A 23,799-nucleotide genomic window follows, 5' to 3' on the forward strand; every position below is an offset into this window, starting at 1 on the left:
TCTCTGTAGTTCCTTGTTTTCTACCACCCTTAAATGGTATGGTTACATTGCAACCTTCCAATCTGTAGGCACTTTCCAGAATCTGTATAATTTTGAAATATGATCGCCAGTGCATCCACTCTTTCAATACTCTGCATTATAGATCATTAGGTCCCAAGGATTTTTCAAATTTCAGTCCAATGATCTGGTGGGGATTATGACGCCAGCTCAACTCTTTCTGATACCCTTATCCCAGAATTTATTTTTCTCGGTTATGGATCATTGTGTATCATACATCTTCCTTAAATGGTCCTTCCAGATAAGAAAAACCATATTTATGAACAGTGTGCATTATTCTATTGACTGCTTGTCACAAAGCAGTGCTGAGTAACAAATGCCAAATCCTAAGGCTCATACATGACAAATTTTGAAGCGTAGTTGCAAGGGATGAATTATAGTTAGTTCAAGTAACTTGATATATCTTCCAGAAAACCCAGTGCCATATTTGAGAATCATTTATTGCTGTTTCAAAGATATACTTTTGAACCGAAAGTTTGGGTTGCTACGAAAGGAAAGGCAATTCAGGTTTTCATTGCAAATATCAGATGTTTACATGAATCTTCTTTGCACATTTTGCTTAGTTGCATTTTTGATAGAATACACCTGTTTGAGGGCAACACATTATGTGTCCAACTTTGTACCTGTGAAAATTCTTGCAAACTTTCTGATCCTCAGTCTAAGAAGGCTAAAAATTTTCTCAGTAAATAGCTAAAACTTGATTGCATTAAGCTTTTGCGCTCGTACTTATGGTTACAACAGTACAGCTCTAAGACAATTTTGTAAGACAATTTAACGCACCATAAATGCATTCATAAAGTGCCATGAATTGAGTGATATTTCTGGTGCAGATTGCATATTAAATTGATTGCCTTGTAACTTTAATAAATAATTATTTTGTATCTTCCAAAATGTACATCATTGAAAATACCGTTTTCCAAAGCAATTTCCAATGACATATCCAGAATTAAGCAAGTCAGTGTAGTCTCGTATTGAGAAAAATAATACTAGTACAGTCAACAGCTAAAGTGGAAAAGCTGGCACAGTATTTACAGAGTTTAATTTTCATTTCAGTATTCAGAGAATGGTCAAGAATGCTGGCTGTTCTCAATCTCCTAGCAAAGTGCTTTAAAGATCTCAGTCGGAGCTACGTAAGTGGGGATAATTTAAACTTTTGGCAACAATATTGAAAATATTGTGGCAATATTGAATCAGCTGTCCTTTACACATCTCTCATGATTTTCACTTTTATCAAAGTCAGAAAAATATAAACCAAAAGAGTCTATTCTGATATTACTGCATTTACAAACATCACACAAATCAAAATTATCCATTTTTTTTTACATGGTCTAATTTCTTTGAATCTCGGGTTCAGTTGAACAATTATATTGTAAATTTCTTGGGAACAATGCAGTCCTGTCCTTCCATTGTTGTCTGACAAGCTACCATGTCCTTGGAAGATAGGAATAAAGCAGGCTATTCATCTCCCTGATTCCCTTTCAACATCCAGTGAGATCATTGCTTGTCTTTACTTCATGTCCATTTACGCAGTTTTGCTCCAGATCCCTTGATACATTCAAAAGAAGACAAATCCTTCTTTGCAATAGTGAACTGTGCAGGTAGAAAGCATAGAAAATTAGATGTATCTGTATTTTTAAGACATAAAATAGGACCCTGTTTTTCTCCTAATAATATAAATTCCAGTCAAAACCCAGCTGTTTACAATGTAACATCCTTCGGTACATCAGAAAAAAAATCTACCCTACTGACTGTAGAAGGAATGGGCTTGCTGGCTTGGTTAATTAATTTATTTCTGAATGTAGTTGTCATTTTCTTGAGAAATGGATGGTGGGCAGAAGATCATTCAAACAGCCAACAAAAAAAAGGGGCCATTGTTTTTGCTAATCAAGCCGGAATGTCATGGAATAAAAGCAGTAGATAAAATGCTGGAAATCCTCAGCAAGTCTGGGAGTTTGAGTGGAAAGAGAAATGGAGTTAAAGTTTCTTGTTATCAACCTGTAAAATTGACCAAGACTTTCTGCCCCCTCCCCTAGCCCCAAAAGTAGGCTGGGAGGTGGGTAAAGATTAAAATCACGTGGGATGAGAATGGTGCTAGCGCTATCCTGTCTCCAGTATTTTACCAATAATGGGGGAGGTGGTAAGCGAAACTCCCACCTTTAAGGCAATTGAGACTGTTCAGTGGTCAATTAATGGTTGCTTAAGGACCTCTTCTCATTGCCACTTGTATTAGTCACCTTATTTAACGAAGGAAGTAAATGTGTTGAAGGCAATTCAGAAATTGGTGAGAGGCTGTCATGTGAGGAAAAGTTACAAAGGCCAGGGTGGAATCTGCTGGAGTTTAAAAGGGTAAGAGGTGACTTGATTAAAACACATGAGACCCTGAGGGATCTTGACAGACTAGACATGGAAAGGCCTTTTTTTCTTAAGGGGCAATGTAACACTAGGAATCACTTCAAAAATCATGGGTTGACCATTTCAAACAGAGTAGGTGATTTTATCTTTCTGCGAGGGACATGAGTCTTTGGAACTCATCCTGTAAAGGTGTTGGAAGCAGAGCCCTTCTATATTTTTAAGGCAAGGGACGATAAATTTTATTTAAGCAAGGCAGTGAAAGGCTATCAGGGAAAGGCTAGAATGGGAATTTGAAGTCACAACCAAATCAGCCAGAATCTTATTCAATGCCAAAGTATGCTTGACAGTCTCAGTGACCTACTGCTGCTCCTAGCTCAAGTTCCTATCTTCAGCACTGGTTGCACATTTCAGTACTTGAGGAAACCTCCAAGTAAATCCTGGGAGCCCCCTGCAAGCTCAGAATGGGAATGTTTATCCTGTGTTGACAGAATGTTCCCAGAGGGAAAGTGTGATTGATAAGGATAAAATGTCTTGAAAAGGTTAACTCAGAATCTTTGGAATAGGTCCACCAACCAATATATAAATGAGCTATTTCTATGAGGAACTTGTCAGTTCAAAGTCAGTCAGTTCCTTCATTAGTCAGCTCCACAGTTTACATACACGCAGCATAGACTGAGTTGCTAGATCTAACAACGTCTCTGAGCTAATGTTAGCGTAGTTAACTAGCTACTATACCTCTTATCTTACTGTGATCAAGTACATGGCTCTACCACCAAAGACTTTTCAGTGATTAAGACAACAAGGTGCAGGGCTGGATGAACACAGCAGGCCAAGCAGCATCATAGGAGCAGAGAGGCTGACGTTTCGGGCCTAGACCCTTCATCAGAAAACGTCAGCCTCTCTGCTCCTATGATGCTGCTTGGCCTGCTGTGTTCATCCAGCCCTGCACCTTGTTGTCTCGGATTCTCCAGCATCTGCAGTTCCTATTATCTCTGATTCACTTTTCAGTGATTAATCTGTTAATCCGTTATCCCCTCCCCACTTAATATTAGAGACCCCTGTGTACCAGTATTAGAAGAAAAGTTGGCACTATATCTGCCTAAAGATATCACGACCAGGTGCCAGCAACAATAGGCATCCCTTTTATTCACAATTGACGTCCACTCTCACTGGGACTTGTCTGATTGGATGAGTCTGACCCCACTTATCTGCACTGTGCTCCACCGTAGCTGGTCCAGAGTCTGCTGCAGCCCCACTCCCAATGCTGCTGGGACTTTGACACAGAGCTGCCTCAGAAAATTGGAGGCTGTGACTGCTAATAGAAGGCTACTAAGATTTGGCTGCTGGGTAAGACATCCATTTCATGTACAGTCCAGACTGTTTACTCTATTTTACTGATGAAATGTCACAGGCCTGAACCAATAACTGTTTTCTCTCCATTATCTACAGCATATTGGTTTGTACTGTGATGGAATGTCATGATCTTGTCATCTTAATTTGTTGGACAGAAAGTTGTTGATGTCATTGACTGATTAGTGGATTCATTGTTCTGGTATTTTGATGAATGTTTATTTCAAATAAACTAAGGCTTCCATTAAAACAGCACAAATATGTGTGTTTGATAATATCACTAGAAGTAATTATGGAGTTGCTTTTTCTACAAGTCAAGTAACTTTTGGGGTTCTGCAATTTGATCAAAAAGCCACAAAATGCCAACGTATTTATGTTTTAGGCTCTCGATGAACAATAGATTAAAATACAACAACGACAACTAAATCAAAAACAAAGTTGCTGGAAAAGCTCAGCAGGCCTGGCAGCATCTGTGAAGGAAAAAACAGAGTTAGCGTTTCAGGCCTGGTGACTCTTCCTCAGAACCGATTAGATTAAAATATTCTTCTCAGTAAATATAATTCTGTGATGAGGATTTATGAATGATTTGCTTTCGAGGCCATTCACATGGTATAGTATACTTTCAGCAAGCTTTGATGTTTTGTTGGGAAGGTCGGTTAGCTCAGCTGGATGGCTAATTTGTGCTGCAGTGATACCAACAATGTGGGTTCAATACCCACACCAGCTGAAGTTACTATGAAGGACTTTCCTTCTCAACCTCTCCCCTCATCGGAGGTGCAGTGACCCACAGGTTAAACCACCACAAGTTGTCTCGCTCAAGTGAGAGAGCAGTCCTATGGTCTGGTAAGACTATGGCGACCTTTACCTTTTGTGGCAATTTGTTAGGTGCTTTTAGTTACCTGTCTGGATACTTACTTTATTCACCCAAACTGGTGAGCCATAATTATGAAACCAAATGATAGTGTAGAAAAATGACAGTGAAAGAGTTAGATTTAAAGCTTCCTCATGCTGCAATATGTCTTCAGCAAATACAGCTTCCCCCATTTTGTAGTGTGGCTTATTGGGAGATGCCACACGTCTCCAGTTTGTCCCTAGAATGAATCTGAGACACAAATTCAGAGTCAGTATGACCTTGACAGCTAGTGCCAGTGGGTGGCCACAAGTACAGCTGGAACTCACTACCACCATCACGGCACACAGTTTGGTCACAGTCTCCTGGGCCAGGCACAATCTTTGGTGACACTGTCATTCTGACATCTGGAGGTAACTGCATTGTCTGTATCCACTGGTCACTGGATACACTCGCCTCTTTGTATTCCATTCTGTGACCTTCTGCCACTTCCCCATATGGAGCTTCCCCTGCAGGTCAGGCAGTAGCTGATATCTATTTGTCTTTGACTGTTTCTCAGTTGCTCCTTAGGTTCCCCTCACCAGAGGAATATCCTCCAAACTACACAGTTCCCATGCCAACAAAGCTTTTGCTGCTTTAAGACGGAATCCTTCCTGTAATGGCAAAAAGACAATATATTACCCACTCCCTGCACAACGAGCTGAATTAGACCCCTCTCCAATGAGACCTCTGCCAGGAGGAGGACGGCTTAAGCAAAAAGAAATAGTCATGCTTTTCTATTTTCTCTTGTGCCCTTATATAACGTGCCTCCATGAATTTCTCCCAAATGCAGTGAACCCGACCAGCTGTCTCCTCATTGCTATTCTGTAAGTGTCACTGTGATTCTGACACCTCATTTTGCCCATGCTATGCTTGCAATATTCTAAAGGGCAAGTTAAATGACTGTCAATTGCCTTCTCAAAGATCTCAATTTGCTTCTATCTATTTATATAGAGGTTGTGATGGCTGTCCCCACTCGACTTGCTGTCTACCCCTGAATCCATGTTTCAGTGTGCGATGACACATGATGTCATCTCCTGTGGTTTAATAGCACCCACCTCCATTACTGTCCATTTTGCGAAGGTCAAATTTGGTCCTAAAGTAACATCTGCCTTTCTGAGATGCGCTGGAATCAAATCCATCCAGTTAAACTGAGCCTCCACTCATCTGTTAGAATAGAATAGAAGTTTATTGTCATTTATATTTTTACGTGAAAAACAGAACGAAATGTTTTATAATTCGTCTTACCACAGTACTAAGATCAATGACAGAAGTCATACATAGTAATAATAAAACAGAATTGAGACAAAGTTCATCACAGTTCAGTTAACAGCTTCTGAGCTTGAGAAAAGGCAATTAAGGAAAGATTGAATACCCTGAACAGGCAACAGGATGAGACCAGCACACTGAACCACTGGAATACTGGGCCTGAAACCTCCACTGAAGAAGACCACTTCCTGAGCTGAGACTGTCACTCCAGGACGATATTGCCTGCTGGGTCTCTGGAATACCTGGACGCCGAAGACTAGGAAGACCTCCATCCCAGGACGATACTTCCACACTGGGATATGACTGTCATGGTGGGTCAAGACTGGGAGACCACTATGCCAGGCTGCTGGAAACCACCTCATTGCTGGGTTGGGAGAAGCCTCCTGTTCCCCATCTGACTTTCCTCCAGGGAAAGCTGCCAATCTGCCCTCCGTCCCTTTTGCTGATGCTTGTGCTCCTTCAGGTGCCTGGACCTGGCTGTGGACCTGGAGCTTTGGCCCAGCCTGTGAGTCAAGACTGGGACAGTTAGCCCAGGACCCACTTCTCATTCGCCGGGAGAGCCTGGGCTGGGATGGAACCATGTCAGGATCATTCCACCATTGCTGCCACTGCCTCCTGAGGCTTCCTCCTTCACCTGCTACTCTTCAGGCTTCAAAGGAAAGAAAACAAAGAAAAGGGAAAAGAAGAAAGCAAAAATAAAAAGAAGAAATAAAGAGAAAAAAAGCTGACAGGAGCAGACAAGCCCCAGGTTCAGCCCCCCTAATCTGCCGCCATCTTGTTTAGATGGTCATTATGAGATATCAGTGGTGAGGGTGTTGGTTTGTTTGGATGGCTGGTTTGTAATGCAGAGTGATGCCAATAGCATGGGTTCAATTCCCACACCTGCTCAGGTTACCAGTCCTTCTCAACCTCTCCCCTTGCCTGAGGCATGATGTCCTTCAGGTTAAACCACCACCAGTCACCTCTATCTCGTGAGAGAGCAGCCCGATAGTCTAATAGGACAACGGCAACTTTACCTTATCAGTGGTGAGCTATCATCTCTCCATCAATGCCAACAATATTCATTTCACAATTATTTATGGAGTCATTTAAAAATAATGTGCACACATCACTTTGGAACTGAAGTTATTATTCTTATCAATTTGAAATGCTTTGAAATGATTCTGAGATATGATTGGTTGCTATATCAATGCGCAATTTTTCTTTCAGTGAGACTATTTTTATGTAACTAAAAACTATAGCAAATTGTCGCTTTTGGTAGCATAGAAATAATAACTCTGCAATCCAATTTTATAAACAGTAGCATTAGACAAATAATCTGGTTTATTCACTCAATTACCTTTGGGTTAGGAAAACAATTCACAGAGATTTATTTTCATAAAGACCACCTGAACTTGTTCATCTCTTTTTAAGTGAGTTTGGTTGTTTCCGTGATCCAGCTCTTTCCTGTTGTTGATTCTTGTGTTTTTGCAATAAAACCAAAAGAAATATATAAATAATTTCTTGGGTGAACTTTCCCAGACTAATGCATAATTGATGAACAATAGTCTGTTGTGGAGCATTATTTGAAGTGGTCTTGCTAGTGTCACGCAGAATTCTCATTGATAAATGAGGACAAACAATTATTCTACAATTTTAGAGTAGAGTAGCATTCACTCCTTTAACTTGACTAAGAGTAGATTATTCAAATTAATCCTTTTTCTCTTTCAATTAGATGAATTTGTAGGAAATAAAAATAACGAGAAGTCCAGTATTAGAAATTCTGAAAATGTTATGGTTTAGTAATAGAAAATAAATATTTTTAAATAAAGTTGGAGGTATTGCACATAATATTTTTAGAAACAAGTGACTAATATACATGGTTTAAAAACCATGTACATGCACTGTGTTTGTTTTAATTCCACAAAATAGACGCCCCCGTGTGCTGGTTCATTGATCAGGGTGAGTCAACCTGTCTGGTTTAATATTTAAAGAATGTTCAGCAGTTAACTGTCAACCAGCATTAATGGGTGCATTCTCCATGGCAATGCCTCTACCAATCAGTGGCCAGTTGTCAACCAGTCAGCACTGTTATGCAGTATAAATGTTAGATTGCTCCTTAAATTTGATATTCTTAAAAATTTCCTAATGAGTCCAAGACAAAATGATTTGACAAAATTGTCCTTTTTTCAGGAATACTCAAGTTCTATACCACCAAATGAATACGTATTTTAAACATTTTTTGTAACACGAGAGATTTCTCATTTAGTAGGTAATAAATAAAGTATTTTTTTTTAATAAACTCCACACAATTTCCCATAAAATCATCAAATCTCCATCTGTATCTGAGTTTTACATTCATGTTTTCTGCCTCAACCTATTCTTTGTAGAACTCTTCAACAGCTTTGTGGAATAGGCAAATTACTCTGTTCTGTTCCTAATGATTAAAATTTCAAAGAACACAAGCCAAAACAAAGAGCTGTATTGTCTGAAATCAATTTCATGGCTGCTGATCGCAATATTTCAGATAAATGCAGTCTTCCATTATGTGCAATTCGAGGTGTGTATATGGAAGATATGGTTTCTGACAACAGAATTTGTCAGCTAGTGTGACATCTTTCTGTTGTTTCACTTCTTTAAATAGCTTTATTTTTTTTCTGTGCCTTCTACTGCAAAACATCATGAATGTTGACACTGATTTGCTGGCCTATGTGATTTTGGGGAAAAAGGCTATGTTTGATGGTCATTTTAAGAATTAGGTTTCTGTAAAGGTGATTTATTATGAAAGGCAACTTGCAGTAATTCATCATGTTCCAATAATTGATTATGTGACCAAGCTTCCTGGGAAATAATGAACAGAAAAATGGCTGACAAGGAGTTCATTGTATCCTAGGATCCTAAAAGAGGTAGCTGCCGAGATAGTGGATGCGTTGATTGTAATTTTACATAAACTGCCAATGTAACACCACTTTTCAAAAAGGGAGAGAGGAATAAAGCAGGTAACTATAGGCCTATTAGCTTAACATCTATTTTTAGAAATGTATTGGAATCAATTAGTATGGAAAGAATAGCAGAACATTTGGAAAATCATAATATAATCCAGCAGAATCAGCATGGCTTCATGAAAGCGAAGTCCTGTGTGGATAATTTATTAGAGTTTTTTTGAGAAACCAGAGTGGATAGAAGGGAACCAGTAAATGTGTTGTATTTAGACTTCCAGAAGGTTACAAAAAGTTAAGTCATGACATAAGAGCCTACACATTGGAGGTGATATATTGGCATGGATAGAGAATTGGCCAATTGACAGGAAACAGCAAGTGGAGATGAGAGGATTCTTTTCAGTTTAGTGACCTGTGATTAGTGGGGTTCTAAAGGGATCAGTGCTGGAATTGCAACCCTTAACAATCTATAATGAACTGGAGGAAGGAAGCCAATTTGCAGATTACATTAAAATACGTAAAAAGGCAGTTTGCGAGAGGGAATCAAGCAGTTTACAGAGAGGTATTGATAGGATAACTAAGTGGGCAAAAATTTGGCAAATAGAGTATAATGTGGGAACGTGTGAAGTTGTTCATTTTGGAAGGGACTGCAAAAGAGCAGAGTATTATTTAAATAGAGAAAAACTGCAGACAGCTGCAACACAAAGGCACCTAAGGGTACCTGTGCACAAAACACAGAAAGCTAACATGCAGGTGCAATAGGTAATCGGGGAGGCTAATGGCCCATTGGATTCTGTGTAATTCAGAAACATTTGACCATTTAGATTTCAAAGTTTTCTTCTCCATGCCAGTTAAGGGGAGGTGCTATGCCCAGTGACAGGAAAACCACAATGAGAATTAATGGTACTTTGAGCAGAATTTCATGTTTGTGGTGAGTAAACAAGTGCTTTTGTGACGGTGCTTCAGCATTTCCAAATTCATCGTACAAGTATTTGGACTAAACCTTAAGTCCGCTGGTGAAACTCTATCTCGAGCAGTGTAATTTATCGCGTTCTGTCCCTTAAAAATTGAGTGAACAAGAGATCTCTGACTTGCCTCTTGATACCAGAATGCAGTGTATTCTGAATATGTTGTTATGTCTTCTACAAATTATGTAAAGATAAAATATAAATGACTCAGAAAATGAGTAGAAAAGAATTTTGGAGAAATAAGATAAATTTTGACTGCTGTTTTTGATATGAGTTAAAATGACTAAAGCAGTCATCTGTTTATGGTACAATACATGTACTGATTTTGCTGTTGAATGAGAATTGATTTTTAACATTTGATGGCATGACAAGCAGAATAAAATAAACTTTAATTACCCCACCTGTCCTAGTCGGTATAGCATGAAGAAATAGAGATGTCTCGACAGAATTAGATACGTTTTTGAGAAGATTTTTGAATGTAAATGTTGGTTTGGTGCTTCTCAAATAAATGTTCGGTCTTGTTTCAACAAATCATGTAAATAATCTGCTTAGAAACGCAATGTTTCAGAATAGAGTAAGAGAAAGATCAATCACAAAGATTTAGGAAATGACTTATGCTTAAAATTAGAAACAGCAAATGTTATTAAATCTTCCTTTTTCTTGAAGCCTTGCACAGAATCTGTGTTTGAAGTTCAGTGCTCATCCCTTGAAGCTCAAAGTCTTTCTGACTGATGATTACTACAAATAATTAAACTGTCAACATATGCTAAGAAGAACTGTAATATTCCAACAGAACTTGCAGGGATTTTGATTTTCAAACCTGATTTTATTTGGAATTCATTAGTTAGTGGAAATGAATTTTTCTTCCATTTCCTTTTAATGACAATAGGTGGTTAACCAGTTCATTTTAAGTATTTGTAATAGGAATTAAACAAAACCAGACAAGAATTTCACTGTCACCTTGCATTCTATAATATTTGTATTCAGTGTCTACTGCTGATTCAAAACTAATAATAAGTGAATATTAAGTTTGTTTTTCCTTTGAAATGAATTAAAATTTTAATTGAAGTTTCATTTGAAATTTTAGTCTTTAAACCTTCCTGCTCTTTGAAACTTGAAACTGTAACATATAATATTAATTACTGTAATTATTCAATCCTTTTTTCAGCATTTGCATTGATTAATCAAACAATTATTCACAACAGCTACATAATTTTACATCTTGAATTTTGCAACAGACAGAACATGTATTATTATTATATCATCATTAAGAGAGCAAAAATATTTTTGCTTTGCCCAGCAGCAACGCACATTTAACTCTTCCGATTTATGTAGACATTACGTATGCAATGATATTATCACCCTTGTTATAATTTCAACAGAGCAGCTGTTTTCATGTAATATGTATGCAATCTTGCCAACATCTGTTAAACATTTTGTAAGAACAACCTAACCAATAAAAACCCAGGAGCTCTGGAGCCCCTTGTTTTCCATGCTGGAGTCATGTTTCTCATTACACCTCGATGTAGTGCCTATATCTTCCTTTTAAACAGTGCATCAACTAGAAGGAAAATTTCAATAATAATTATTCTTGTGAAAATTCTGTTTCAGCCTCAAAATTACTTCTTTCAACACATGATAATATCCATCTGAAATTGAAGTAATGTTACGTATTACTTAAGCTACCAAAATGCATGTTAATTTCTTTCCATAGCTTTAATGTTGCAATCATTTCTAATTATAATATCTTGCCATTTTTTTTTCAAAATAAACATCCCTTTGTAAGAGATCATTTGTTTTGTTTTAAAATGATGTTAGCTTTTAATTGCTAAATGTTATGACCGTTTTTATGCATTTTGTGTCTTTACATACATGTTATTTTAGCCAGCCCCACCACACATCACATCTTTTATAAATAAACAAAACAATAAAAAATTTCATGCACAAACTGAAAAAAAAGCCTTTGATGCCAGACCCACTGCATTGAAACGTATCTTAAATGTTAATTAGCAAAACGGCAATGGCCTGTATTGAAACCTGCTATTACCATCACTTCAGTCTATTAACCTTTTTCAGGTGAAAAATTCATACTGTATTGCAGTGGATGCCAATGATAGAAAACTGGACTGTAGCAAAACTTAACATCACACGATAATTATGGATGAGAAAGCCTGTTCAGCTCAATGTTGTTTGCCCAACATCAGAGTCTGTAAGAATTCCCCAGTACTATTACCAATTGTTTCCTATATAGTTCTGAGGTGTTCACATTTATTATTCTGTATGATGGTACGTTCTTGTTCTCGTCTTTCTTCGTTTGGAGAGGAGCTTTCTGACATTAATCCTAATTTTGCATTAAATTATCCCCGTTATACTCTCACAATTTGTTTAAGTTTTCTGGATTTACTTTTTGGAGATACTGAACTGTTTAAAGTATCTTGATGCATATTTTGCCAAACTCATTTTGTACTTTCAGAAATGTCTCCTTTGATTTCCCCTGTCCTAATGTTTCAATGTACCCTTGACTTGTATGTTCTATTACATGAATAGAATGATTAATTAATAGAATGATTAATGAATAGGACCAAACAGGATAAACACTAATGGTTGTTCCTGATGACTGGGGAGTCTAGAACAAGGAGTCACATTCTAAGAATATTGAGTAGGCCATTTAGGACTGAGATGAGGATAGATTTCTTCACCCAGAGAAACAGTTGAGACCAAAACATTGAATGCTACTTCTTAGGGCTAACAGAATCAAAGGTTATTGCAGAGAGAAAGCAGAAATAGGGTACTGAGTTAAATGATCACCTATGATCATTTTGAATGGTGGAACAGGCTCAGTGGACTGAATAGCCAATGTTTCTTTTTTAACTGTTCTATACACACTGATAAGGTGAGTGTCTTCTTTTCTGGCTAATTTCATCTAGAACAAATTTATAATTCATAATTTTGATGCTCATCAATCAGTTCAATGGAATTGTGTGGCTTCCTTAAATGGTCCTGGAGTTTTGACATCTAGTGCATCACGTCTTTTATTTCTCAATGACCAGAGGTAGATAGAGTATTCAAAAGTGTGGCCTTATTCTGTGCAATGGTACTGTACAAACAAATTTACCTATGAATTTGATTGCACTGCATCTCTTTTACAGGCAAGTAAAGTGAATAAATGAGTGCCCGAAGTCTAATATGTCATGATCATTCAACATTAGCAGAACATTATCTGACGTACTGGATCGGTTGCCGCATGCTGAGCAAGGCTTGGTACAGAAGTAGTTAAATGCTTCTCCATAATCATTAGATGAAATTCCTGCTTTTTCCAAGGGTCTTTTGTAAAATTGGCTTCCTCTGATTCCCCATTCATTTCATGATAAACCTGCACAACTAATCTTACATCTAAATGATTTAAACAGTGAAGCTGTTGCATACAGATAGTTGCTGATCTGTCCTCCAAAGCCTTAAATGCTAGGCCTCTTTTTTTTATTTTGTGTGATTCTCACTGTTTTATAAATCAGTTCTGAATTCTAGAAATCGCTTTGTGTGTGCTAACAATCTTTTCTCCAATTCAGCATCTTGTGTTACTGTCAAGGGTGTTATGGTAGCTCGCATTCTGGGACTGGAGGATGAGACTGAGTGGCAAAGAATACAAGAGGTGGTTAGGGCAGCTGGGAGATGAGGTCATAAAAGGGCATTGCACAGGAAACCATTCCTGTTATATGGTTTGGTCTCAGGTTCTTCAGGGAGTTTCTGCTGTATTTTAGTTTCACCAAGAAGTAAAATTTCAGTTGTCCGCACTTCGCCAAAGAGGTTACCACCAGCTCCAGAACAAGACAGTAGTAATATTTACCTACAATACAGGTTTTTCCAAACTATATTGCCATTGCCCTGATGCTTCCCATCACCAGTTTGACATATTTTTCAAAAAGATTGCTTTCCTCTCCCTAAATGAGCAACTTGTTTACAACCTCAGACAAAGATTTTATTGTTTTCACTGTAGACTGCAAATGCATAGTGCCAACGTAGTATGTCACGGATAGAGTGGAGAGATCACTTTAGTCTTGACTCGCACCCTGTTCAGGTCGTGTGGCAAAACTCAATCATAGCCCCTTGTGGAAGTCAGTTTCATATGTGGCTGAAATAGATGATGAGGAGAATTAAAACACAGACTTGCTTGACACCCATCAAGATGAAAATGGAATCAATCTTCAATTCATTGCAAAGCATCATCATATCATTATAGAGAAGGTGTGGGATAGTAACAAATTTGACTGGACATCTTTAGAAGACTTTCCAAACAGGTTTGGGGTTGATGGAGCTTCTGACAGATTAGTAAAGACCATGTAGAGCACTTTTATTGCTCCAGACATTTTTTTTTCTTAGAGTTGCTGAACAGCAAGGATCATGTTTCTAGGACTTTCCTAGATGACAACATTGGATCTCTGCAAGAATATTTTCACTGAGGGATAGAAGGCAATGCAGGAGAATTAATGTGTGAAGCGTTCTTACAAGTTGTTTTACTCTTGAAGATGGGTGATCAATCATTGATTACAGTGCAGATGTTGGGAGATATTAGCTCTTCTTTCATGAATAAAGGTGAGAGAATTTGAACAAGAGTTCAAACAGTTTCTGTATCTCTGCAGGAATGTTGTCTGGACCATGTGCTTTGTTACACATCATCAGTCACTTGTCCAGTAAGTGTTAGAAACATTCTTGTTTTCATCTCTCTAGCTGTTGGAGGATTTTTGTTTTCGTGGCTTTGTCCAATACTGTTGACCTCCAGATTCTGGTCATGATTGTCCCAATGGCCTCAGTATTGACTTTGAGAAGATTGCTGCTGACTTCAGATTGAAGCCTGGAGGGATTGTTTGTTTTTGATCCATGTATGATCCTGGTATCTGAGAAGATGATATGCATGTCATGCAAGACTGTATAGTGCCAAGCTTTATTAGCCTTTGCTACCAACCACCTAGTCTTGATAACACACATTATTTCCTGGATTGAGTTATTTTAATTTCTGCAGTGATGTAAATTGATTGCGACATTTCATGAAGACTTGGTGTTTCCAATCAAGAGGTTTTTATATTTCTTTAACATTCTTATCCAATCAAACTTGGTGTCTGTGAGCTTTGAATCCAAAGTTCTAGTACATGTCTTCCATACTGGCATCATTGGGGGCTGGGAGAGTTAGATGGGAAGAAAGTACCATGCAGGTTTTGTGCTGTTTTTTGCTGTAATCATTCATTCTTTCTGTGTACATCCTCAGTGCCGACTTTATTTCTGTCAGGAACCCAGGCATAGTTGCCAAACTGCTTATTATAATGTGATTGCATCAATTGAAATCTCATTCAGCCATTGATGAGAATGTCCAATGCTTCCACTGTCTGGGAGGAGCTCTGCAGTACAGTCTTTATCATGATTCAAAACTTGTGTTTGCATGCTGCAGATGTTCAAGAACCAGCTCTTGCCACCATATAGGTGCAAGTGAGCAATAAGGGTGTTAACCATGAGTGTCTCAATATGCCAGCACACTTAGAGAAGAACTAAACACATCATGTCAACCATGCTTTCCACCTCCCAAAATGTCTCGCAATCTTTAACATCACAATGACAAAATACTGTAGATGCTGGAAATCTGAAAGATAAATAAAAGCTGGAGAAAGTCAACATGTCAGGCAGTGTCTCTGGAGAGAAGTATTTTAACGTTTTAGGTTGATGATCCTTCATCAATTCTGACGGTAACTGATGACTAAGATTCTGATGAAACATTAATCCTGTTTCTCTCCATGGATGCTGCCTGACCTGCTGAGGTTTTCTAGCGTATTTATGTTTTTTCCTTAATATAACCATCCAGTTGCTTTCCTTCAGTCTGGACTTATAGTTTATTTGTTCATGACCACAAATACTACCACCACCAAATTCAGGTGAAAAGAACCCAATACTATTCCACATGAGTGTCATATTTAACAGGAATAATAGACACATTGGGTAGGCCATTAGGGATTGTTTTCTGGTCGTGTTTATCTTTCCTAGTTTAATTTATGAGGTAGCTTGAGATGTAGACAGATGTCAAGCACATATGAAGGGCAATTAGAGAGTCATGACAAATTAATTTTCAGCAGTTCTGGATTTCTAGTGCAGACTGGTTCAGCTGGTTGTATATCACTGTTACTGAATGAGTGGCAAAGCTGTCATCCTAAGAGAAGACATCATATGTCTCTTCCATGAAGCCAATGTCCTCCTCGAGGGATTAACTTTAATACTCTATAAGCTTGCCCTCAGTATAGAATGCAGGATTTTAGGGCCTTCACAGCTGTAAGAGACAATCTAGGTGCCTTCTGTGGATCGTCTGAAACCAGTTTGAACATCTGAAGTTTCCATGTTGTCTACAGACATCTAGAAGAGATGATGACTCTTTTTAAATGGTGATAGCGATGTCCAGATTCCTGGTCATTCCTGTTTCACCAGTGTCCTTCACTGAAATAGACTGCAGTTGAAAAATGGCGCAGGGACATGGGCTGTGCTCCTGATACATTTTGATCAGTCAGTGAGCTTCAATGTGACTTATTTACTGTTCCGGCACTGCTGAACAATTGTGGGAAATGCACCTATTTTCACTCCAGATTAGATTTTCCAGGCAATGAGGCATTTGAATGAAATTCCTGTTTCTGATATGTTAATGTTGATGGATTATGGCTCAGTTTAAATAGAAGAGTGTGTACAACGATATGGATATAGTAATTAAAGACACTGTTTCTCATAACAGTCTCTGTTAATAAGTTTTCCTCAGTAATGCCAAGGATAATTGTTTGATTCTTCATTTTCTGCTGGGGGCATATATCAGCATTTTCTGAAGGTCTGATGGGGTAGGGCGCATCTGTTTTCCAGTTTGATTTTAATGCTTCTGCATGTAATCTTGCTTAGTTATGTACAGTGGGAGGTAATGTTCATCATTCACAGAAAGCAAAGGAATTTCAGACTGACCAATAGGATTGCAGCTTTGTCTTGATTGATAATCCTAATATTTAAATTATTTAATCAAGCTGTCAACAAAGAGCTCAGAATGTGGTCCTTCGTGTAATTAGAAATATTGAACTATTTAACTGATCTGGAACTTGCTGTTTTTCACATTTCATTAAATTGCATATATTCATAAATTCAATCTACCAACTGCTAAATTATTTAAAGATTTTCTGGCAAATGAGACTTCATTCAGAAGCAATCCACAAACTCTGGGCTGATTTTAGCAAACCTCTGGGGATGGACTAAGGAAGAGTGGGAAGGGAAGGGATGCAAAGGTGTAAAATGGCAGAGGTAGCTGAGAGATGATATGTTCACCATTTACCCACTGCCATGCCAACTTCAGGAAGGGTGCTGCCGCCCAGAGAACCAATTAAAGGCACCTTCCAGCCACCGCTGGTAATTTCAAACAGCAGGGGTCCCTCTGTCATACAGGGAGACAGCTAGGTAAACCTTGGCAGTGTCCCAGTGGGATTCAGAGGGATGGAATCTTTTGGGACTTTCGAAGGGAGCCCAGGTGGTGACAGTCTCCCTAGCAGTAATGATGTAGTCTGCCCTCATAAATCTCACCCATTTGGCAGTGCTTGTCTGACTGGGTCCAGTGCTTCAGACCTCAGTAACTCATCGTGAAGCGTGCCAGACATTCTTCACCTTCAGGTGCATTCCTAACAGTGGACACCATTCCTGATGGGGTACTGAATCCTGAGACTGTCAAAGCGGGATCATACATCATCCCATGCCTGACTTTCAGCCCATCAGTGGGTCACCTGTCACAGTGATCAAATCCAGCCCGATATTTTAATATGGAACTAGAATTCCACGGCATGGTGCAGCACGGTGGCTCAGTGGTTAGCTCTGCTGCCTCACAGCACCAGGGACCCGGGTTCGATTCCACCCTCGGGTGCCTGTCTATGTGGAGTTTGCACATTCTCCTCTTGCCTGCGTGGGTTTCCTCCCACAGTCCAAAGATGTGCAGGCTAGTTGGATTGGCCATGCTAAATTGCCCGTTCAGGGATGTGTAGATTAGGTGGGTTTTCGAGGGATGGGTCTGGGTGGGATGCTCTGAGGGTCGGTGTGGGCTTGTTGGGTTGAAGTGCCTGTTTCTGCACTGTAGGGATTCTATTCTATGATCTAATTATCAGAGCCTGTACTCCCCAAGGTCACTACCATGATCTTTACAATCATCCTGAGATATATAAAATTATTAGGGGCATAGATAGGATAGACAGGAAGGAACTTTTCCCTTTGGTGAAGGTATCAATGACCAGGGAGCACAGATTGAATTTAAGGGCAGGAGGTTTAGAGGCAGTGTGAAGAAAAATCTTTTCACCCAGTGGGTGGTAGGAATCTGGAACTCACTGCCTGTAAGGGTTTTAGAGGCAGAAATCCTCAGCATTTAGGAAGTATTTAGATGTGCACTTGCAATGCCAAGGCTTTAGGCCAAGTGCTAGAAAATGGGATTAGAATAGTCAGGTGGTTTTTCTTTTGACCAGCACAGACTCGATGGGCTGAAGGGCTTTTCTTTGTGCTGTAAACCTCTTTGTCTCTATGACGCTCAAAGGTTGAATCAATTTAGCTGAAAAATTGGATGTGCCATGGAATTGTTTGCATAGTTGAGGTATGGCGTGTTACTGAAAAGATTGGGAACCACTGCTTTACACTACTTCTATCCTGGTCTAAATTCTGTTTAGGACAGACACCCCCATTTCAACCTCTTTTCCCTGACTTATCAGTAATTTCCTTGCAGATTTGTTACTCTAGCTCTAATCCACTATTTGCTGGCCTTTTGGTGAGGCCAAGCAATGTAACTGTGCCACCTAATCAATAGCTGTCACCAAATCAATTCTGTCCTTGAACCTAGGCAGATTTTCTCTTTCTTCAGCACTTCAGTGGGGTCCACAACCAATGCTGTCACTTCTTCTCCTTTTCTTTATTACCTATTTTTCTCAGCATTTTGTAACCAGGAATATTTACCAGCCCATCCTGCTGTTCTATGAGCCACAACATCATAATTCCAAGTGACAATCTGCTGCTGAAACTCTCCAATTGTGTCTAATATACACTGTGCATTCACCTAAATGCACTATGACCTGGTTAGTAATGATTTACTTTCTCTCTTATTCTGGCTCTATATATTCACTTAATACTTTATGTTCTTGTGTTTTCTGACTCTCCCAATATTCTTTCCTGATTCCCACAGACCTGCTGATTTAGCTTAAACCCTCCTAAACAGCACTAGCAAAAGACCCTGCAAGGAACTCCATCTCTGCTTATATAAGTGCCATGTGCTCCAAAGTCAGTCCAAACTAGTCGGGAATCCAAAACCTTATCTGCTGCATCATCTTTCCAGCTATGCATCCATCTGTTGTATTCCCTTGTTTCTATTTTCTATTGAACATGGCACATGAGTGGATCTGAGGAAGGGTCACCAGACCTAAAACGTTAACTCTGTTTTTTTTCCTTCACAGATGCTGCCAGACCTGCTGAGCTTTTCCAGCAACTTTGTTTTTGTTCTTGATTTACAGCGGCTGCAGTTCTTTTGGTTTTTATATGGCATGTTAGTAATTGGAATTCTACTTTTGGGACCCTGCATGACAACTTTCGATCTAGCTTGCTAACTGCAGTACCATATCCCACATTGCCAGGTGTTTGGGTCTTAAGGAACTATTGCCCCCATGGTTATTAAGAATGGAAAACCAATTTGGAAGCAAAATCATCTCAGGGGTGTTCCGCAAGATCTGTCTGATCTGGATCACTTGGTGGCCACTCATCTATTTGCCTATTACTCGTATCCTGCAGAGTGGCCACCTCCATGCTCTTCATATAATCCTCTGTCTTGTAGATATACCAATGACTCCAGCTGCCACTCAAACTGTAAAACCAACCTCAAATCATTGAAGCAGTGACACTCGCTGCACATGTGCTCCTCTTTGTCGTGTGAAATGGACTCTGCACGTGCCACTGGATGGGGAATGTGCTCAGCTGCCATGTCATATCTTAAGTTTACTGTTGGGCTATGTACTGTAAAGTGGAGATGAGACAGCATAAAGTGAATGAATCACCAATAAACCCTCCTCCTCTTCCTATAAATCAGATACTTAAGCCAGGATTAGGAGCTAATTACTACAGGGTGGCAATTATTTTATGGAAGCAAAGGAGCACTACCTTCCCCTTCTCATCTAAGTCCCTCTACTTACCAGACTCCCAGAACTCCTTCCAACTCAGTTGTCCTGTAAACACTGAAGACTGCCATAAGCAATACAACAGGAGACACACCTTTAGTGCAATTTGAGCAAATGTATTACCTCACTCATAGTTAATATATGTGATGCCTATTTTATGCATGTAAAATGGGTGGTAAGCTTCAATTTCAGTACATCATACAGTGCTATTCTCCTTTACAGCTGCTAAGTTACTTTTATCACATACAATGGTTGTCCCACTTTGTTCCAACATTCTGACATATGGCACCTGCCTATGTCTGTAGATTCTGTATCACTCTGCATTTGCACTGCCAGACCAATTTTGAGAGAAAATCAGAGTGTTTATTACAGGAGAAATCTAGTTGTGGCATTGCAAATAAACTGACATTGTTGGGTTAATCTGCTTTCAGTATGTGTTGTTACAAGCACTGAATTCTGAGCAGAATAAGAATGAGCTATTTCACTGGAGCTGAGATGACACTATTTCTACTTGACTGAGTCTTTATGCATGTCGTGCAATCAACTCAAAATTAATTTCAGCTATTCTTTAGCATGATTTATCTCTCAAACTTAAGCTGTGACAAGCTTAAATTTAGAATCAAATGATAGAACAAAGGCATAAGTATTAATCATAGTGTATCTGGTTGAAGAAACTTTATAAACAATCTTTTTAATTTTTGACAAAGGATTGTACAATCTAGAAATTAATTTTGGATCAATAGATGTGTTATCCTTTCCCGTGATCAAATCAACCCCTCCTGAGAAAAAAGCAAGAGATAGGAGTGTCGATGTTTTGATATAAAAGGCCAGAGCCAATTGGGAAAAGAAAGAAAATCAGAAGGTGAAATAGTTTGTGTATGACTATTTTTAAGCAATAAATGGGCCCATATGGCACTAATATTTGCTAGATGTTGGATGTGACTACAATGAACATGAGATGTTTGTCATACAGGTATGAATCAAAAATAGGAGATGTGAGTTTCTTCACACCTGACTGGTTTCAGACTCTTTTGATAGAAATATTCATTCCAGTTTTGACAATTTCATTTATTCCACATTAGTTTTCTGAGCCTGGTTCAGCCTACAGTCAGGTGATCATTATGGCCAGTCAGTGTCTGTCTGCCTTTAAAAACACTTTAATCCATAAATCCCCCAAATATTAAAGTTACATGATGTAAGCCAAAATTTGATAGTCTATGTTTCATCACCATGTGATGAAATGCCATTGACATTGATATTCCATGGTAAACCATTGGTTGATAGCAATTATTTTAGCGACAATACAAAGTACTGGTATTTATCATCCTTACTTGTGTAAGGGATGTTGATGCATGGTAGGCCATCATGTTGGAACTGTGGAACTTTGATACCGGTGTGCTGTATTATTGTTTTGTGAACTGTATTGCTTTAAGAGCTGGATGTACTAAGGAGCCAAGGAACAGGATGAAAGCACATGATCAAATGCCATATGCAATCCAGCAGAATCAAATCAGAATAAAATCATGACCTGCGGATGCTGGAGATCTGAAATAAAAATAGAAAGCTCATGCTATTGACTATGATGGAGGTTGGAAGGGAGGTAAGGAGTAAGTCATATAGAATAGATAGATAGAATCCCTACAGTGTGGAAACAGGCCCTTCAGCCCAACAAGTCCACACTGACCCTTACAGCATTCCAGCCAGACCCATCCCCCTATAACCCACTTAATCTACACATCCCTGAACACTATGGGGCAGTTTAGCATGGCCAATCCACCTAGCCTGCACAGCTTTGAACTGTGGGAGGAAACTAGAGTATCCAGAGGAAACCCACGCAGACATGAAGTTGGAGATGGTGCCCAGAGACAGAGAAGCAAAAACTGACTAGAGTCTGGAAGCATGCATAGTTATTTGTAGTTGCAGATTGTAGTTTGAGCTATTACATAAGCCTGCATGAGATTTTAAAATAAACTGAATCCATACTTCTTAATCTGTTATTTAGCAGTAATATAAGTATGACAGGGTGGTCCTTCATTCTGTTGCTGAAGGTGTGCATTTTCACAACCTGTGCTGTGGTAGATTTTGGTCCGGCAAACACAATGTAGATCAACCCTTCCTACCTTGACCAGGTTTAGTTGGTGTCTTCCTTCAGACTTTGGGTATCTCCACAATAGCTGATGGCAGTGCTTTGAAAGAAGTTGTCAGCAACACATAGTTTATTCAGGACATCAAGCTGAAGAAGGCATTGTTCATTATTGTTAATCTTGCCCACTCCATAATGAGTAAGCCCTATTTGCCATGAATTATTGTGTACCTGGACATGTGTATTGAAGTCATCTGGGATGAATACCATCTTGACTTTTAGAATGTTCCTCATATCACTTGCATAATTGTAGAGCTACCCTTGGTCTGAGGTATTGGCATGTAGATTTGATGATGAAATATGATCGTGGTGGTAGTTCTTGCTCAATGCGAAGCCAGTTGTACTTTCACTGGTCTTCAGCATCCTTTTCTTGCCATGCGTAACTTGCCTCACAAGTAGAGCCTGGTTTCTTGCAGAGTGGTATTGTCGCCACCAATTTTGTGTAGCTCATGATCAGTGAAGGTGTCTTGCATATATTTGCTATGGAATTTGTATAGTTAATGTCTGACTGAGCATATAGTCCTCACATTCCAGCATCCAAGCTGAAATATTTCCTTGCTAGGTAATAATAGGCATAATTTTAGGAATTGCAGACATATCTAGCATTGTTACCACTTTCTCAAACTTCTAGGCTGGTGCCCAGGTGAAAGTTGAAAGTCTGTACATCTGGGATTTTGATGGGGTGCAAGCATTTGTTGAGTAAGAAAATCTAAATCTTTAATTTGTACAAACCTAATTTAGTTTGTAGTTTCTGTTGGTATGAAACTGAACTTGACTGTTTAAATCCTTTAGGTGCTAGTATTAGGCAGGGTATTTAAAAAAAAGCTTGGCAGTGAAAGAGCAGATTAATTTGAAAAAAAATGTTAAAACTCAAACCACATTGAGTGAGAGAGCTCGGCATCCCCTGTGTTAGGCTCATTGAAATTCAGCTAACAATTGACTTGAAGCTCGGACGGAGTGTATACATTTGTCTGGGAAGAAAGTTTAGATCTTTGTCAACTTTATTTGTATTTTGTACCTGGCATTAAATTATAATCTAGAGTTCAAATTATATAGTTGCCTGCAATAAGAATTTTTTTTTTCTCTCTCCAAACCTTGCAGTGAAGAAGCTGATTAAGATTAACTGGATCCTCAAGTGAGTGAAATGGACCATATTTTGTTGGGAGTACATATAAATGGTCAACTTAGTACAACTTTGCATTTGAGTGCAACTTGCAGTTGATTGTCTAGGGAGTGACGTTGTGAAAGGGAAGAGATGTTTGGTTGCTTTTGTCTGCACATAGCAGATGTTGGCTGAGTAAAATTGACAAGTCATAGAGTCATAGAGTTGTACAGCACAGAAACAGACCCTTTGGTCCAACTCATTCATGCTGACCAGATGTCCTAAATTAATCTAGTCCCATTTGCCAGCATTTCACCCATATCCCTCTAAACTCTTCCTATTCATATACTCATCCAGATGCTTTTCAAGAATTGTAATTGTACCAGCCTCCACCACTTCCTCTGGCAGCTCATTCCATATATGCACCTCCCTCTGTGTGAAAAAGTTGCACCTTAGGTCCCATTTAAGTTTTTCCCCTCTCACCTTAAACCTATGCCCTCTTTCTTTGGACTCTGCTTCCCTGGGGAAAAGACTTTGGCTATTCACACTATCGCC

The 23,799-nt window shown here is 39.0% G+C and overlaps 1 protein-coding gene across 1 annotated transcript in view; it reads left to right on the forward strand.

The window, feature by feature from the left end:
• Window positions 1–23,799, forward strand: part of il1rapl1b (interleukin 1 receptor accessory protein-like 1b) — a 1,317,350-nt gene that overhangs the window by 785,007 nt on the left and 508,544 nt on the right. The gene's annotated exons all lie outside the window — the stretch shown is intronic.

This window comes from Rhincodon typus, chromosome 11 (assembly GCF_021869965.1).
Source record: "Rhincodon typus isolate 14 chromosome 11, sRhiTyp1.1, whole genome shotgun sequence".
In the NCBI taxonomy this organism is placed as follows: domain Eukaryota; kingdom Metazoa; phylum Chordata; class Chondrichthyes; order Orectolobiformes; family Rhincodontidae; genus Rhincodon; species Rhincodon typus.